The sequence below is a fragment of the Tachypleus tridentatus genome, chromosome 13 (genome assembly GCF_004210375.1).
Source record: "Tachypleus tridentatus isolate NWPU-2018 chromosome 13, ASM421037v1, whole genome shotgun sequence".
In the NCBI taxonomy this organism is placed as follows: domain Eukaryota; kingdom Metazoa; phylum Arthropoda; class Merostomata; order Xiphosura; family Limulidae; genus Tachypleus; species Tachypleus tridentatus.
In genome coordinates, this window is record NC_134837.1 from 123,671,146 (window position 1) to 123,677,535 (window position 6,390).

Here is a 6,390-nt window from a genome sequence, read left to right on the forward strand (position 1 = left end):
ATTTTAGAAGTAAGTATTTTCCTTGCCATAAAAACTGAACTGTTTTTGTGCAATGGTTAGGAGCGAATATTATAAATTTGATCACACTGTTTGAAAACATTCTTTCCTGATTTTGTTTGATGTACTCAAAAATAAAAGAATATATCAGTTTACGGGAAAATATTGATAACTAGATAGATAGATAGACAGTTAAAGACTTACAGACAGATTTTGTTCGTTTTAGAGCAAAGTCGCGTTCGGCTATCTGCTGTGACAACACAGGGGAATATAATTCTAGATTTTAGCATTGAAAAATTATAAAGTCACCGCCGTCTAATCGAGAAGACGAATAAATAGATAGACAGACAGAAAGGTAAATCTGACAGCAGCGACACTATGTCCAGTTCTGATAACGCAAACCTGTTTCCCTCAAACCCTTTGCCATTGGAGAACACAACTTATTATTATAAATTATTTCACAATACACCAACAATAGAATCAAAATAAAACAGTAACACCTGATAAAACTGTTATAACTATTCACATTTATCTGTTTTCAATACAGATTTGTACTTATTTCAGTCACCTAGACTTACCATGGAAAATATATTATCAGGTATTTTGACCACTCTTGTCTTACATCATATAGAATAACATGCCATAGACACTTCCATATATAGATAAGCCAACATTTTGGCTTAGATATCTTGATGGCGTGTTTTTGTTGTTGTTGATTTGCTTTTTATCTTAACTTGTTAAAATGAACAAACAAATTTTATTGAACACTTAAAGTCGTACAATTCACAGTGGAAAATAAAAAATAACTACACGATACATTTTTTGAACGTTAACATGACACGATTCTCTCCCCCCCCAAGGCTTCACCACTGATATTCGTAGAACAAAAGAACACGCAGTGGAACCTTCATGAATTTGTTTTCTAATCATGTGATCCACCTGAAGCTAGGCACTCTAAAAAACTTAAATTTAACACACAATATTTGTACCACAGAAAGAAGTTACACTCTTAACTCAATGTTTTATTAACGTTAACTAGTTCTTTACTAAAGTAGTTATTTAAACTATTAATGAATTTAATCAGCACAGGAAAGACATGTTTAACAAATAAACTATAAAATACTCCATAAAACAAGAAAACTTATCACTTGTACTATCCCATACACATGATATATTAACATACCTGTATCCAAAATAAGGAAAATACCAGCACATAAATATAACCTTAATATAACGACTAGATTCATTTTCACACCTGGAATAAAAATTAAACACTTTAAGAAAACTATATATTGAACCCATACAACCAGGAAACCTTTAAGAAATAAAATGTGACAGTTGTCCAGTGTTTTACATAAGTCCATGAACGTATGAACAAAACACCCCGTTTTTTCTGAACAAAATATCACCATACAAAAAAGTAACCTGATATTAACAGAATAAACGTCAGAGAAGTCTTATTAATAAAATTAAAACAACGCTACAGTTAACGAATAGCTAGGTACATGTCTGTATGTGTTTGGTCGTTATTTCATCACACTAACCTAATATTATGAACATCTTTTGTGTAATATATCCCACAGTTTAATATTTATTCAATTTTGATTATTTATTCAGTTTCTTCATAAACAAATAATCTGTAAATTCACGTAGGTTCATATGAACATGAATAACTAACCACTTGCGATTCGGGCCCGGCATCGCCAAGTGGGTTAAGGCACTCGACTCGTAATCTGAGGGTCGCGGGTTCGAATCGTGGTCGCACCAAACATCCTCGCCCTTTCAGTCGTGGGGGCCTTATAATGTCAATCCCACTATTCGTTGGTAAAAGATTAGACCAAGAGTTGGCGGTTGGTGGTGATGACTAGCTGCCTTCCCTCTAGTCTTACACTGCTAAATTAGGGACGGCTAGCGCAAATAGCCATCGAGTAGCTTTATGCGAGATTAAAAAAAACAACAAAAAAAAACAATTTTGCGATTCTTTGATTTAAATATATTGTTGGATCGTTAAATATTAATTTAAATGGAAAAAACACAAACCTCTTGTTCTGGAGAGAGATCGTCCCAGTTAGTGAAACGTTGTACCTGTTTTAGTAATATTTTTCCTCACTGCTAAAACTGTAACTTGTAATGAAGAAATACTTATAATCATTAAGAAAACTCAAAATTAAATTAAATATCTAGATAAAACGACAGATAGATGTATTGGATAATAGATAGAACAGACAGATAGGTGTATAACAGACGTTAAGGCAAATAGAAAAGCAGGCATTTGTATATGTATATATATATACATATATATCAAACAATACATACAACGTTTAAACGTATGTAAGTTCAGGCCTTACCTGAAAGCACCAAGCCAGATTATGAAGTGAATATATTTTTAAAACTTTTACCAATACTCCAATGTTCTTCCTCATGCAACGTAAGTTAATATTTTCAGCTGTTTCAGAAACCACTGGCAAACGTGGCTTGTAAGGGTTTTCAGCTGTACGTAAACAATGGAGCCATCTGTGATTTTTATGAACCGTACTTTTATCAGATGCATTTTTAGGGATTAATATAATCATGAAATGAAACAGAAAAAGCCCAAGGTGACGCATTGACAATCGAAAGAAAATACAGCAAAAAAAAAATAAAATGTTTTGAGTGTATTTACTTATTCGGTCCGGGATTGCTAGGTGGTTAAAGCACTCCACTCGTAATCGAAGGGTCGCGAGTTCGAATCCAGATCACACCAATCATGCTCGTCCATTCAGCCTTGTGGATGTTATAATATGACGGGCAATCCCATCATTCCTTAATAAGAAAAGTAACGCAAGAGTTGGCCGTGGGTAATGATGACTAGCTGCTTTCCCTCTAGACTAACACTATTAAATCAGGGACGGGTAGCGCGAAATGCGAAACAAGCCAAACTTATTTAGAAAGCATACGTTAATTACATTTACAGCTTCTACAATAATTAAGAATATTTTTCAGAACAGGCACGACTTTTCTATGACTGTTACGATAATTACCAAGTGCATAAATTTTTACAGTAAAGAACGTTTTAGTATTTAAATCAACAATTCCACAATGAATTTAAATTCTAGAACTGATAGTAGTTACTTATTCATGTAAATACCACTCCACGTGAATTTTACAGATCATATATGAATGGGTAAACAAAAAACAATCCAAAGATAAAGAAACAACTATTTTACTAAAAAACTACTTAACGTTAATAAAACATTGAGTTACGTTTTTTAGAGTGCGTAGTTTGTGGTGGATTATATGATTAGCAAACCAGTTTATGTAAGTTCCGTTGAATGTTTTTTTATTTTATGAATATTAGTGGTGAAGCATTGGGGGAATGGGTTAGTACCATGTTAAAGTTTAAATACGTCACGTGCAGTTATTTTCGTTTTGTAGGAATTGTAGGACTTTATGTATTGAATGAAATTTGTTTATTCTTTTTAACATGTTAAGATGAAAAATCAAAAACAACAACAAAAACACGTCTTCAAGATGTGTAAGCCAAAAGCTGGCTTATATATATAGAAGTGACTCTGACGTGTTACTTATTCTACATGATGTAAGACAAGTGTGGTCAATGTAATGTATTTCCCATAGAAAACCGAAGTAACTAAAGTAAGTACGGATCTGTATTGAAAACAAATAAATTTGAATAGTTATAACAGTTATGTCTTGTGTTCCTGTTTTATTTTGATTCTGTTGTCGGTGTTATGTGACATAATTTAAGCAGCAATTTGTGATGATTCATGACAAAGGGTTTGAGGGAATAGGATTATGACAAAGCTAGATATAATGACGTTATTATCTAGATTATGTAAGTACTGTTCAAAACATGGAGTGATTTTTATGTGGATGCGTATTTTGCAAGAAAACACAATTTGGCGTAAATTTAATGGGTTTAGAGGAATTTTGTTAAATCGTATATTTTTCGAGTTTTAGGTTGGTTTGTGCAAAAAAATTATAAATTAGTAATAATTCTTTCTGTTAGCAATATCTTGAGTAGTTTTCTCAATTGTTTGTTCTATGCTGGGTTGAGGTATGTATTTCACTGGGTAAACGTACGCGCATAATTCAATACATCTACCAAAAAAGGAATCAAACGATCCAATTTCCTTTACCGACTTTTTTGTATGACAATGTCTTTATTCTTCTTATGAAGTTTTAGGCCTTTTCTTTAAGATGATGTCAAGTTTTGTTTTATAGATTTGATATTGTTTAGTACTTTTGTAGTTTCGTTACTAAATTCATCTACAAAGTTTTTTTTTAATGGACCTGCTTTTGGTTTGGCAATGAAATTGCGTATTACATTACTCTTGTTGATTGGAATGATTTTCATATTAGTTTTTTGTCCTCAGATGAATTAGATGCGGAATCTTCTTGTGGTCTTTGACTTGGTATAAGTTGATGTTGATTAAAATTACAGTTTGATTCTATTGTTACTTTCTTGCAGAGATCTTCAGGGCTGATTCTTAAATCTTAACACTGTGATGGCGAGTGGAGTTACTGCGTAGTTTACGCTTATATTTAGGTTGTGTTTCCAGGTTACTGAGTTCAAAGTTCTCGAGGTTGATTACATTGTTCGTTTGGGTGTATTTTTGTTTTGTTTGTTTGTTTTTCTTTCTTGTATCTATTTCTTGATTTTTGTATATATTTCATGTTTTTCTCATTGTATATATATGTTTCGTGTTTCTTTTTTTATTATATATATTTATTATTGTATATATTTAGTGTTGTATATATTTCTTGTTTTTCTCTCTTTGTATATATTTCATGCTGTATATCTTTAATGTCTGTTTCATTGTATATCTTTCATGTTGAAAATATTTACTTTTTTTTCATTGTCTATATTTCATGTTTTTATATATTTCGCGTGTTGTAAATACTTAATGTCATGCCATTTTGTACAGTATATTGTTGTAAATAAATTTCAAATTCTTGTCGTGCCGGTGTTTGCTGTGCCCATTACGGGTGTTTGTGTTTTTATTACCGTGTTACGTGTCGTGTTCGGCTTTATCTGTTGCTCTTGGCCGTGTGTTGTGTCGTGTCAGCGCTGTTTCGCCGCCTTTTCGCGTGTGTGTGGCTGTGTGTGTGTGTACATATTGTGTAGATCGGTATGGCTACGGCCATCCGACCGTACTCTTTTCGGCCGCGGTCTCTCCGCTTTGTGGTGACCGCGGCCACGTTACCCTCGGCGGTCATAGACGACGTGAACGCCGTTTTCGGGGGTAGCTACCCTGGACGTGGAGGTTGCTTCTTCTTGGGTGGAGGGTGTCGTTTTGGGTGCGGTTCGGGTGGAGGGGATCTCTGCAGAGACTTCGGCCCACCCTTCGGGCCCGGGTTTGGATGGAGCTCCTGTGGGGGTTCTGGACGACCTGGGTGGCCCTAAGGCGTCTCTCATCTCCGTGGAGGCTCTGACATCCCTCTCGGGTGGTGTGGAGGTTGGGGGCTGTGTGAGCGCCCACGTTCCAACCACCCCTATAAGTGTTAGGGAGGGTCCTGCTCCTGCTGTCAGTGTAGAGGTGGGTCCCTCTGTGAATGTTCCTGCCTCCCCTCTTTGGGATGGGTTAGTGGGGTTTTTGGGGACTCTGAATCGCCCCTGCCTTTCCCTGCTAGCGCTGCTGCGGCTTGGGGTTCCAAGGGACCCTCGGCCCTGGCTCTGGGGATGGTGGACGTTCCAGCTCCCTTCCCCGAGGCCGTGCTGGTGCTGACCCCGACGTTGGACGAGCTGCCGTCGCCCAGCTCGTTCGCGAGTTTGTAGGACTTCCCTAGTCTTCCCTGCCTCTCTGGCTTGAGTGAGGACAGAGGGGAGGTGCGGGGGCATTGCAGCCCCGTTTTGTTGCTGGACTTCGGTCCACATGTCTCTCGTGTGCAGCAGCCGTGGTCGGATGTTGGCGGCCGCTGCTGCGAGGAGGAGATGGGATCGGGATGCCCATGGCAGAGCATCGGCGGGGCTACTGTTCGACGGGCTGGGGATGTCTCGTTTTACTTGTCTGACCATAGCGCGTTTCTCACCACGTTCCGGGATTTTGTCCCCGTTTTTCGGAGCCCCGGTGTGTGACAGTTGAACATCTTCCTCCTTGGCGAGGATGAGGGTGGAGACACTTTGCTTGCCCTTGTTCAGGAGCTCTGTTCTATGGAGTCTGTCACTGGGTCTTGGTGGGCAGGTCTCAAGGAAGCCTGTGCCTCCTTGCTCTGGCAAGCTGGCATGCGCCTTTCGAGGGCTCGCTGAAAGGATCCAGCTGGTCTGAATATCTTTCTTTTGGCACCCCATTTCTCTCCTGAACGTGGATGCAAAGATTATTTCTAAGGTGCAGTCATGCCTTCCTTGGTCTGCTGCACTCAGACTTGTGGTGTGCAGGGCAGAAGTATCCAACA